The 12,431-nt window shown below is 39.5% G+C and overlaps 1 long non-coding RNA gene across 4 annotated transcripts in view; it reads right to left on the reverse strand.

The window, feature by feature from the left end:
- The window catches only part of LOC109843383, a 14,287-nt gene extending 1,856 nt beyond the window's left edge, over positions 1–12,431 (reverse strand). Inside the window, exons 1-5 of one of the 4 annotated variants that reach the window (XR_002247653.1) lie at positions 12,196–12,431; positions 12,039–12,111; positions 11,122–11,938; positions 10,967–11,028; positions 10,441–10,855 (exon numbers count right to left, since the gene is read on the reverse strand). This is a non-coding gene — a long non-coding RNA (uncharacterized LOC109843383). Of the gene's footprint in view, positions 1–10,440; positions 10,856–10,966; positions 11,029–11,121; positions 11,939–12,038 lie in introns of those variants that run through there. The other 3 variants (XR_002247652.1, XR_002247651.1, XR_002247650.1) reach the window with 3 other exon arrangements.

Genomic DNA, 12,431 nt, shown 5'->3' on the forward strand with positions numbered 1-12,431 from the left:
CGAGAAACCCTGAGGTGTCTCGGCACGGTCTCGGGCGGGTGCCAGACCGAAGCGGTCGGGTTTTTCTAGCGAGTTTTTTGCCCTGTTTCCTTGATATAAATAGGAACTTCGTTCCTTAGGGTTTTGTAGGAGGAAAATATGGGTTTTCAGAGAAAAATGAGAGTTTTCCAGATCTAAAAAAGGCGAGATCTTGAGGAGAGAAAAGATCGAGTGCTTGGAGAGATTTTTCAAGAAAGAGGCCATCTTCTCTTGGATAAAAATCAAAGCTTCATTTTTGGGACGAGCTTGTGGGTTGTACAAGTCGTCGATGTTCTCCATCATAGTGGAATCTCCCTTCACCTCTCCCCGTGGACGTAGACATGTTTTTTGAACCACGTAAATCTCGTGTCTCACTTATTGTATTAGTTATTTCTTGTGTTGGTTCCCTCAATATTCAGGCCTAGATCTGATATTGGGAAGAGTGTTTACCTCACCTCGCTGAGATATTCACTTACGTTCTTTTTTCATATTGAAACAGGAACATCGAGATTGGTTTGTGTTTTGTGAAAACAAAAGCCAGGACTTTCTCTCGAGATGAAATGCTTTCACGACGAGTGGGCATGTCGACCTCCAACAATTGGTATTAGAGCCATTTGTTCAGATTGGGGGTGATAGAGCTTCAGATTTGAGGTGGTGCTTCGTTATTGTGTGGTGCACACAAGGTGCTTGTTGAAATTCCTGAGAGAAGCGGATTTACTAAAACAAGCGGAGAATGACGTCTACCAGTAAAACGATCAAAGTAGGAAGGTATAAGATTGAAAAGTTTAATGGGAAGAATGATTTTTCCTATTGGAGGATGCAAATGAAAACTCGTTTATTTCGCAGAAATTACACAAGGCTTTGGTAAGAAAAGAAAAGAAACACAAAGATATGTCAGATGAGGATTGGAAAGAAATAGATCTCGAAGCACGAGCGTTGATTATCCTATACCTTGAGAGGGATGTCGCTTTCTTGGTGGATGGAGAAGAAACGACGACGGGTGTATGTTCAAAGTTAGAGAGTATCTTCATGACGAAGAGTCTAACTAATCAAATCTACTTAAAATCCAGATTGTATACTTACAAAATGGAGGAAGGATCATCAATTCGGAAATACATCAACAAGTTCGATAGGATCATAATGGATTTGAAGGACATTAATGTGACAGTAGAAGATGAGGATCAAGCACATCTGCTACTTCTTTCTTTACTGAAGTCTTATGAGAACCTGATACAAACATTAATACTTGTAGTTGACAATTTGAAGATGGATGAGACTAGAACAGTACTTCTAGTGGATGATCTTTGGAAAATTACAACTAGTGACATGGCTACTAGTGGTAACAAGGAACAGGCACAGGGACTGCTTATAAGAGGAAGGATCAATGAGCGAGGAAAAGACAAGGAAGAAAAATCTAGATCGAAATCGAGATCTCTTGCAAGAAGACTGTGTTTCAAATACGGTAAGCTTGGGCATTTCAAGGTTGACTGTCCTAACAAGAGAGTAGGTGGGAAAAAGAATAATAATAAAAATGAGAGAAGATGAGGCAAGGAAGAGGCGAGTTATGTCTCGGAGGAAGGGAGCGGAAAAAAATGCTATTCCGTTACGTGTGGTAAAGATATCTTCGGTAAGTGGATTCTTGATTTGGATTACTCTTACCATATGTGTCCAAATAGAAAGTGGTTTACTGTCTATAGGAACATTGATGGTGGAACCGTATTGATGGGGAGTAACCATGCTTATAAAACGATGGGACTTGGTGATATCAAAATCAAGATGCATGATAGAGTGATCAGAACCCTGACGGATGTGAGGCATGTTCCCGACTTACGAAAAAATCTTATCTCAGTTGGTACTTTGGACTTTGGTGGTTGCAAGATAATGACAGAGGATGGAGTAAAGAAGGTTGTTCGAGGTTCCTTAGTAGTAATGAAGGGCATTCGTCATGGTAACCTATATACTCTCTCGAGTACGACAGTGACAGGAGATGCAGTGGTTGAAACTGATAGAAGTAGTGGAGACCCATGTGAGCACACTCGATTATAGCATAGGTGGCTTAGGCACATGTCCGAAAAGGATCTAGATCTGCTTGGTAAGGAAGGTTTGCTGAGAACATGAAGAAACCTTACATGGATTTTTGCGAGGATTATGTGTACGGAAAGGCGCACAGGGTTCAATTCCTGAAAAGCAAGCACAAGCGCAGAGGTATATTAGACTATGTGCATACAGATATTTGGAGTCCAACTCTGACAACTTCCAAGGACGGTTCTAGGTATTTTGTCTCGTTTATAGATGATTATTCCATGTATGCTTGGGTTTATTTTCTTAAGCATAAGAATAAGGTATTCGAGACATTCAAGAAGTGGAAAGTAATGGTTGAGAACATAACAGGTAGGAAATTGAAGACACTAAGATCTGATAACGGTACAGAGTATATAGATGGTGCTTTCAAGAAGTTCTGTGATTAGGAGGGTATTATTCAACACTGGACAGTCAGGTCTACACCACAACAGAATGGAGTCAGAGAGACTGAACCATACACTGCGAGATAAAACAGTGAGTATGTGATCATATGCTAGTTTGAACAAAGAATGATGGACAGAATTGGTTGCTACAACTTGCTACATAGTTTATCGGTCTCCACATTCGATATTGGATGGTGATGTGCCCTATCGGGTGTGGTCAGGGGAGTATGCAGATTATGATAAGCTCAGGATTTTCGGATGTATAGTCTACTACCATGTCAATGAGGGAAAGCTTGACACGAGAGCTAAGAAGACAATATTCTTAGGGTATGCAGCAAGCGTAAAAGGCTATCGTCTTTGATGTACAGAAACTTTTAAGTTCGTGATCAGCAGAGATGTTACTTTTGATGAGAAATCCATGATAGTTTTATCAAAAGCTAGGGCGTCCGAGGATGATGGTGTTGAGACTGTTAGGACTTCAAAATCCTAGGTGATTGAGATAGAACCTAAAAACCAACCGGGTTCTAGTTGTGTTCAAGATTAGGATCATGGAGACACTCGGAAAGGGAGTGATGATGAACTTGAACAGGAGGAGGTTCAGCAAGAAAATGTGCAGGCACTACAACAAAAATAGCTCGAAGACAGTTTGGCTTCTACTAGGCCAAGGCGAGCATACAAGCAGGTTTAGAAGTTGGGGTCAGAACAGCCTCTGAAGCACTATGGACAGGTAAATTTGGTATAATACACACTCTCGGTGGAGGATGATGAGCCGGTCACCTTCAAAGAAGCTATTCGAAACATGGATAGTGAGAGTTGGTTGGCTATGATAGAGGAAAAGATTGAATCTCTCCGGAAGAACCAAACATGGGAGGTAGTCTCATTGCCCGTAGGGGAAAAAAACCATTTTTTGAACGTTCTCTCTCTTTAGAATGATCGAAGATAGTGGCCTACCATGCGACATGCCTCTATTCTCGTCATAGTCATTATACTCTCATGTCATTGAATGACTTGATTACTTTCACACTGTCATTCCTGCAAATAACTTTGTTTAAGATAGTGACCTATCAGGTGATGTGCCTCTATCTATTCTCTCATTCCCGAATAGTGACCTACAAAGCAATGAGTCACTACTAAAATCTGATATTGTTATTTTGCTAACAATATCATCACATTCCTTCGGTCATTCCCGCAAACGATCACTTCTTAAAAAAGTAGGCCTACCATGCGATGTGCCCCTTCTTCAAATTTCCAGGTTAAGCTGTTACACTGAACAACACAACCAAATTTGATTACGACTTAACCGTTGTAATCATACTCAACCCTTAATTCAACGTCCTAAGTGGCTAAGGATAGAAGAGAAATTTTAGCATTAAGCCTAAAAGAAACTCCTCGACAACTTATCATGCTAAGGGGAAAAACATAACTAGTCCAACTCAAATGGTAGTTGGTAAAGACATATCAAGTCTGTTGATAGTTGAGAGTTTGCTAAAAATCCTAAGTCGTGATTATTGACTGTGCAAATAGAAAAATAATCAATGGATAAAATGATAATTTTATTAATGAGATAATTGTAGCTGCTGCAACAAAAGTTATGTTACATAAAAGGGATTGAACTTAAATGAAACGGACGGCGTTGTGAAGTTCTTCCGCAAGTTCATCCAATGACCTCATGTGCTCTGTTTCAGTCTCTTCCAACGCTTTCCTGCGCAGCTCATCGTCAGAAGACATCACCATGTTGCTCACGGTAGTCTCCAGCCTCTCTAATTCATTTAGCTCAGCCTAAAGCGATATCTGTTGGTCCTCCTGTTTGGCTGCTAATGTTTGTTGCACTTCAACAGCTGCCTTCAGATCATTCTCTACTAACGCCAGCTTGGCCTGAATCTCAGTGAGGGCAGCCTTATAAGACTCAATCAGGGCCTGCTTGTTCTGTTCAGCATAAGTGACTCTTTGGCGCTCGCTGGATAATTTTTCACCAATCCCTTGAGCTCTTCAACTCTCTTCTTTTTTGAAATCACTTGGCATTGAAGCGCAAATACAGAGTCATCCCTCTGTCTTAGATATTGCCTAGCTCGTTCTTCGGCTAGAGGGAGAAGAGGTCAATCACGGTGATCCTGCCATTTCCTGATAAGGTCTTCCACCTTTGCCATGTTGAGTCTATATGGCAACACAGCCTCATAACTGGTCAGACTCTGCATTAGATTCAGAAGAACTTCCAACATCACTTTGATCCCGGCAAAGTCTTCACTGTGATCCAATAGTCGAGAGGGAGAGTCTTTCAGAATTGTGAGGAAATTCTCCAGGATCTTTGACACCCCATAACTCTTTCCTCGAGCAAATGAGGAAGACGGTACGGTCTTGACGAGGCCGGCTCGAGTAGAGCAGTAGATAAGGTCGTTGCTTGTGTGGACACCAATGGCGGAACAAATACCTCGATCACAGTGGCAGCTGGTAGAGTACTAACAGTAGGAGCAACGGCAACTATCGACAGGCCCAGAACCTGAGTTCCCACCGGTGAAGTGGAGTTAGTCGTAGCAACAGGTGATGCTCCTATTGTCAAATCAACGGTTGCTGCTACTTCAGCTTTAGTAACCGAGCCAAGCACAGCTGCAGATTCAGCTGAAACAACTGGAATGATGTTTACTCCAAAGCATCGAAGATCGTCAAAAGGCCAAGCACGTCATGCGGACCAAGCTCATCATAGCCAAAAAAAATTCAAAGTATTCCAGACCCCCATGCAATCCAATTTAGGTCTGAAAACTTTGAAAGGGTCTTATAAGCACTAAAAATGCCAAGAGACAAAAAGAGCGTCAAAGCTCGCTACAAGCGTGAAGAGATTCATCACAATGACAAACCTCATCTCAGTTAGTGAGGGTCGTCCCAGCCAGACGAGGGTCTCAATGCCTTATCATTCAGAAGACGAAACTCTTCATTGAAGACGAATCTCATCACTGGAGACGAAGCTCCTCTAGAAGATGAAACTCCTTCAGAAAACAAAGTTCATACAGAGACGAAGCTCGCCAAGCAGTGAGACTCTCCCCAGAAGACAAAGCTCACCACACAGCGAGGCTCAATATTAAAAACGAACCTCGCCATGCAGCGAAGCTTGCCCCGTCAGACAAACCTCGCCACGCAACAAGGCTCATCCCATCAGACGAACCTCGCCACGCAGCGAGGCTCATCTCATCAAATGAAGCTCGACACCAGGTGGCTAACGGTCATGAAGACCCAGTCAGCCAACGTGGGCTAAATCTAAGGAGTCAGTTATGCTCCTGATCACATGATCTCGGCGTCAACTACACACTTATCGCTTATAAATAGTTGTGAGCAGCTATGAAAAAGGACCCTTTTTTTGGAGATCTAAGGCATCGAATTTTGAGGTCCAAAAAGTTAGACGCACGTACATCAAGAGCCAACAGCAGCCGCAAGCAGTTAGAACACTCAACAGAGGCTATTCCCTTCTCGGGTTGAAGCAATCTTGCTCCGATCATTAACGAGAAGTAAGCTCGGCACGAGCATCAAGCGAGGCATCTCATCGCCACGTTGAACCCATGTTAAACAAAGGAGAAGCTGAATCAATCTTCTCCTCTTATGTACTTGAAGAAGAGCGATTGTAAAAAGATTATTATCAAGCAATAGAATCTCTTCTTACAACCAAGCAGTTGGAGAACCCGTCGTCTTGTCTTTTTCGAGACCCTACAATGTCGTGCAATGAACTGAGCGGATATAAAACAGTATGATGCCCCAGAATCAATTAGGGTAAACGCAGGGACTGAATAAACCAAAATGGTACTTGTGACTACATCACCAGATGTGTCTGCCTGCTCAGCGGTAAGTGTTAGAACATGATCTTGTCTCTGCTGCTACTGAGCTTGCTGACCGTATTACCCTGGGCTCATCTGCTGATACTACGACCGGTATGAGTGCTGGAAATAGGGACTTCTCCACTGTCTCTAGCCTTAAAATTGTTGACCCCTCTGATGTCCTCGGAACATGTGTTGCTGAGTAGGAAGTGACGGCCTCCACTATTGTCCACCCTGTCTAGCCTGGCTTGCTGGTACTATTGTTCCACCTAAAGCTCCTCCTAAAACTCCTCTACTAGGGCAAGTGGTAAGGTGATGATTTGCCACCCCACATGCTAGGAACAACCCGTTAGATCTCCTGCAGTCCTTCATCAAGTGTCTGGTTTGCTACAAAAATGGAAAATCATGTTGGTTGGTTGTCGAGCTGGTCTCGAAGTCCCTGTCTGTTGGCACTTGGCTGGTGCTCCTCCCATCTGAGGCTTCTGCTGGTTACCTCCTGAGGTCTGTCCTGCAGGGCGCTTGTTTGCCCCTCTCCTCACCGAGTTCATGATCCCAATCAGTTGTTCTGCTTTTCAAGTTGCCTCTAGGACATTTGTATAAGTCTCAATCCCATTCTGACTGTAAATCTGAGTCTGCATCGCAAAATTTAGACCATGCATGAACCTTTATCCCTTATCCATCTCATTCGACACCATCCCCGGGGTAAACCTGCTGAGCTTGGAAAATTCTACTGCATACGCATCTACAGTACTAGCTCTCTGTCTCAGCATAACAAACTGCCTCTGAATATCAAGATGAGTTGTCTTCAGGAAAAATACCTCTAGGAAACTCTCTCGGAATATCTCTCATGAAATTGGCTTAGGCAACTTCTCCTCCTCTGCATCCCACCAGGTTCTGGCTACATTAATGAGTTACAGTTGTACAATATCCATTTGGTCTTCATCTGGTATCTTTGATGCCCTTAATAGGCGGTCCATGGTCTGCAACAACATCTCGGCGTCATATTCGCCTTCAGTCCTAACAAAGTGTTGTGGATCGAGCTTTCGAAAATCGGACACATTACCCGGCCTTGCAGCATGCTGCTGCCCATCCCTCTGGCGATTATGAGCTACTGACCTGCTGTCCCTTAGGCCCAACTGGAGTAGGGGGTCGATGTTTTGGGGCCATAATGATCATCTAAAATGAGATTGGTCAAAATTAGGACTTGAGAATCAATGTATTGGGAGTCAAAGGACGTCTTTCTAAAAAGCAGAGAACTTATTCTAAACATGCTCTATTCTTGGCCTAATCATAGTTTTTTTATTATACAGGATGAGGCAACAATTATCTAACCTGGCTCTGATACTAATAAAAACCTTGTCACGCCCCAGTTCCAAAATGTAATAACTTGGAACGTGACTCGGCCGACAATGCAACTATTCGGCCACATTCACGCATCTAGATCATCTTGTATATAGATATAAAGAAAAACTACATGATAGAGCATGTAACTAAGACAATAAAAGAAATATATAGATTAAGAAATCTACAAAAGGACGGAGTCCAAGAACGAGTTCACAACTATCCACAAAGGGAAAGGGTAATAAAAAATTACATTATAGTCTAGAAAAAAATGTCACATATGACTCAAGAAAAAGTCTAAAACAAATAACTACCTAAACCAACTGAACTGATGGACTAAAAGGTGATCACTGCCACTGGACTTACTCCTCAAAATATTTTCGATCCTGTGAAGAAATAACAGTTCCCGAGTTTGGGGTGCGCAAACCCCAAGGGAGTCAGAAAACTCCCAACAAGCATGTAAAATGAAGGAATTGTGCGGGTGTAAATATATGTAGCATGTATAAAGAAAAGATAAAAACTCAATTAAAGGTGATAAAAGAAAATGCTAATTTGTAGATTTCAAACAAGGTCTACCACAAAGGACTCAATCACATTATTATTATTTTAGGTGCTATTTGAATTAAAAAATATTTTTATGTATATAAATCGGGTTTTCGTAAACCGTCCTGGGAACACGGTTTCAAGTCAGGATTGGTCCTTAGCTCTTATATATATAAATTTAGATATCAAGAATGCACATGAGCACGCTTATATACACATTATATTCCGTCCAATTCCTCTTTATAAACCCCACATTTATTCATTTATTTTAAGTGGTTGTGCATAAAATATTATTCACTATCCACAGAGTTACCATGGAACGGCTTCCGTAAAATTTATAAAAAATAACTGTGACCCAAAACATGTCCAATCAAAATAGGTGCATCGTCTAGTTAATCCTATTATAATAATAGTAATAATCAAGAGAAACTCCTCACATCTAGATATCGATGTCGAGGGTATAGACATGTTATGAATCTGATAACACGTTTATGAACCATATTTCTTGACGGAAGTCGTCTTCATGCCCAATCAACCCTATTAAATGTCACTAGGTGATTAAACATAGCATCAGGTGATCCAATAAGCATCAAGAGATCAAACAATATCATCATTCATCTTAACAAAAGGAAAATAAATAATTAGCGTTATTGTTTAGTGTCAAAGCGGGCCAAACAAGTTTTAATTTGACAGCATAGAAATCTGTAAAACTGATTTTAGTGAGCAAAAGGCCCAAACGGGTCTAAAATCTGATATTGGATCCTAACTTGGTCAAACGGATCTGTAATTTGAATCATAAACCCAAACGAGTCTGAAATCTGATATTGAATCCTAATTGGGTCAAACGGGTCTGGAATTTGATAATGGATCCGAACTGGGTCGGGTTTGCCTTCACAATAGACCCAAAGATAATTTTTTTGTAAAAATGAAAGCTTATAGGATTCAAACCCGTGACTAAGGGGTTAGCAACCAAGTCATGTGACCACTAGGCCAACCACATCTATATGAAATCAACTGTTGCAGAAATACATATAACAGATAGTTTCTGATTACTAGACTAACCAAAAACAAATTAATTAGAAGTAGGGTTTGAAAATTGATAACCCAAAAATACATAATTATACTAAACTGGGCCAAAATGGATAATAATTATTTTATTCGAATTATGAAAAAATTTAAAATTAAAAAAAGAGTTTTTTCTTGTTAGAAAAATATCATTATCTAAAAGAAAAATGCTTGCATAAAAAGTAAAGATTTTTCCTACATCATTGTGATCAACAAAAAGTGATAAACCCAACTACAATCTCTTGCTCATGATTTTCTAGAAAGAAATCCTAGTAATTAGATAAGGTGATCATGAAAAATAAAAGAGTTGAAGGATAAGAAATGTTTGCCAAAATTAAACTCTGAAATTGCAATCCTTATTCGTTATTTGTTCCTTCTCCTTGAGTATCTGATTCTCCTCTCAAAATTTTCTCCTTTTTTTTTCTTTTGTTCCCATGTGTTTTTAGGAAGAAAACAAAGTAGATAGATAAACTCTTAAAGAAGATAGTGTTGTTAACAAAATATTAGGTAGTTAGAGATTTTCTAGTAAGAGAGCAAGGGATTGGTTGAGATATTTCCCTTTTTTTGTTCAACGTGGTTTCACTGTTATAGAGAAAAATGGGAGGGTTTTTTTCATGAGATGAGAAAAGAAAAAAATTAGGTATTACAGTATATATTCATCATCAATCATTAACGTCTCATACCAACCATACCTAAGGAGCCCCCAAGGAATAGTGACCAGCTCTTGCATGATAAGGAAGATGGAGCTGAGTTGAAGAAGATGCAGTCTCAGGATCGCATGATAAAATGAGCTCCTGAGACTACAAGAGATCCTAAAGGGAGTTGTTCAGAGTACAAAATTTTATTGAGTTGATATCTGCCACCGTTATAGATTCATCTGAAGAGAGTAATCATCACTCGAGCTTCCAATTTCAAAGGTCCCATCTTACTAAATAATGTCTTCCTCGTGTCAATCATACTTGATGCTGAGCTATAGTTTTTGTCCTTGTAATGTAATCGTAGCTTATTTGCATTGGAGAATTGCTTCATACAAATCAGTGTTTGTTCCCTATTCTCCTCAGAACAGTATTTACTTCAATATTGTCTAGTCTATTTTCTCTTACACAGACATTGGGTCATAAATAAGGAGGCATTTCTTATTCTCCTCAGAAAGAAACATCGTGTCAGAACCATTTAAAATCTAAATTTTATTACTATGATCCACGTTGAAATGAATATCCACTCACTTTCTCAAACTTATCAGAGGGCCATTTATAGTGACATAATACTATTAAAAAAACCATCCTAATAAAAGAATCCAACTAAGAAGAGCAAAAAAAAATCCTACAACGGCATATCATTGTTAATCCAATATGTTTGAGTGTGAAATTCAAATATCTTCTTCAGATTTTGAATTAAGGCATCAAACAATCCAAGAAAATTCAAACACCATCTCTAACCTTCGATTAAGTCTCTGAAGAAACAGAATTCAAATCTCTCCTTGAATCTTTAAACCAATGCTCTGCATAGAGCCACGAAACTCGAGTTGCGTTCTTTCTAGAAACTTAAGATTTGCGAAAATGGCATGGGTGAACATAGAGCTCGAGACAGTAGCAGTTTCTCTTGCTGAACCTGAAACAATTACTGTGAGCAAATATTCAGCATTGATACAAATACCTCTTTTGTTTATTCAGAATAAATTAGGAAAAAAATCTAAAATCATTAGAAGTGATGCAAGTTAATCAAGAGCAATACTTGTACTGGTGAGGGCAGTGGAGCAAATAAGACGAAGAGAGCTGCCACTACCAAACCTCAAACTGTGCCAGTAACCAAAAGTTCGATATAAGTACAAGGCAACTTAATTTTAAAAACAATTAAATAAGAAACTTATGATTTTTATGAAAATTAACCTGAAAGTAGGTATAGCTGAGTTGAATGCTTCTGAACCAGAAATACTGTTACCAAATCAAGGTTCAAAATTTTCCCAGGGCCATATCCATGAAAATCATCAAATTGCTCTCCATTTTCTAATCAGCATCCTGTCACCTAACATTTGCATCAACAATGAATTCCCAGTACCTAAGCAACAATCTTCAACAGAAATAATATAACTGCTGTCCTTCTATTCCTTCGGATCCAAAAATTACTTGGACAGCTGAATTTTTTAAAATTTGGTTAGTAAATATTTGCACCAAATACAATCCAACGAGTACTTCACATAAGCATTGAACCGGGGAAAGGCATTTAGCATGTATATTTATATTTTTCAAGTTTATACAACTTTCATGTTTGCTAACACATTGGTATTTCTATAAACAAACACATATATTCAGGCTGCATCCAACATCAACATAGGGAATGAATGCACTAGGAATTACCCATTAGTGAATTGTATGTCTGAAGTACTACATTGCTGATTTAAACAGAAAGCCTATAAAGATTTCCAATGAATGAGGTATCCAATATCCCAAATGATTTGATCTCACAGTTTTCATAATAAAATGATCTCTTCAGGAAGACATTAAAATTGCAACTTTTGTATCATTTTAGCAAGAGTTACAAAGGTAGAAAACTAAATGGCATATATAGAGTTATAGACGCTTTCACAGGATCTTGGAAACAGCTAGTTCTTCGGAACAGCGGCAATGAAGCTGGTTCATGAAGAAAGCTTTCACTTTTCTTTACCACTGGTTCTCCTTGCTTGGCAAGCTTTCAATGCTTGAACTTCTGTTCAGGGATAAGAAAGAAATTAAACCTCATCAAGCTAAATGATTGAACAGCTATAATCACTGCTTTTTGCAGTAGAATACGTTCGTTAAGAACTTACGGAACACAAAGAAAGAGAATATCTTCTCTCATCCATTTTATTCTAATAAGTGACAAATAAATGTTGCATAGACCTGTTAAAAGGAACAAAAGTTAATTGCTCATGGTTATATTTTAGAGAACAACCATCAATCTGTTGGGGTATTCCACGACCTTACAATTGATGACGTGTAACATATTTCTCAAAGGCACTGCTCACTTGCAGGTAACTTTAATCACTAGCCATTCTCAATCTCTGAAAACACTCCTAAATCCACCATTAAAAAATGATAGGGCCCATTAAATGCGCATGAGTTATTGGTCATTAGCTATCGCATCTGATCACACTACTAACATCAACAAGAACGACATCGCCCTGCCGAATAGGACTCATCGAATGCATTCAATAAGAAAA

The sequence above is a fragment of the Asparagus officinalis genome, chromosome 5 (genome assembly GCF_001876935.1).
Source record: "Asparagus officinalis chromosome 5, Aspof.V1, whole genome shotgun sequence".
Classification (NCBI taxonomy): domain Eukaryota; kingdom Viridiplantae; phylum Streptophyta; class Magnoliopsida; order Asparagales; family Asparagaceae; genus Asparagus; species Asparagus officinalis.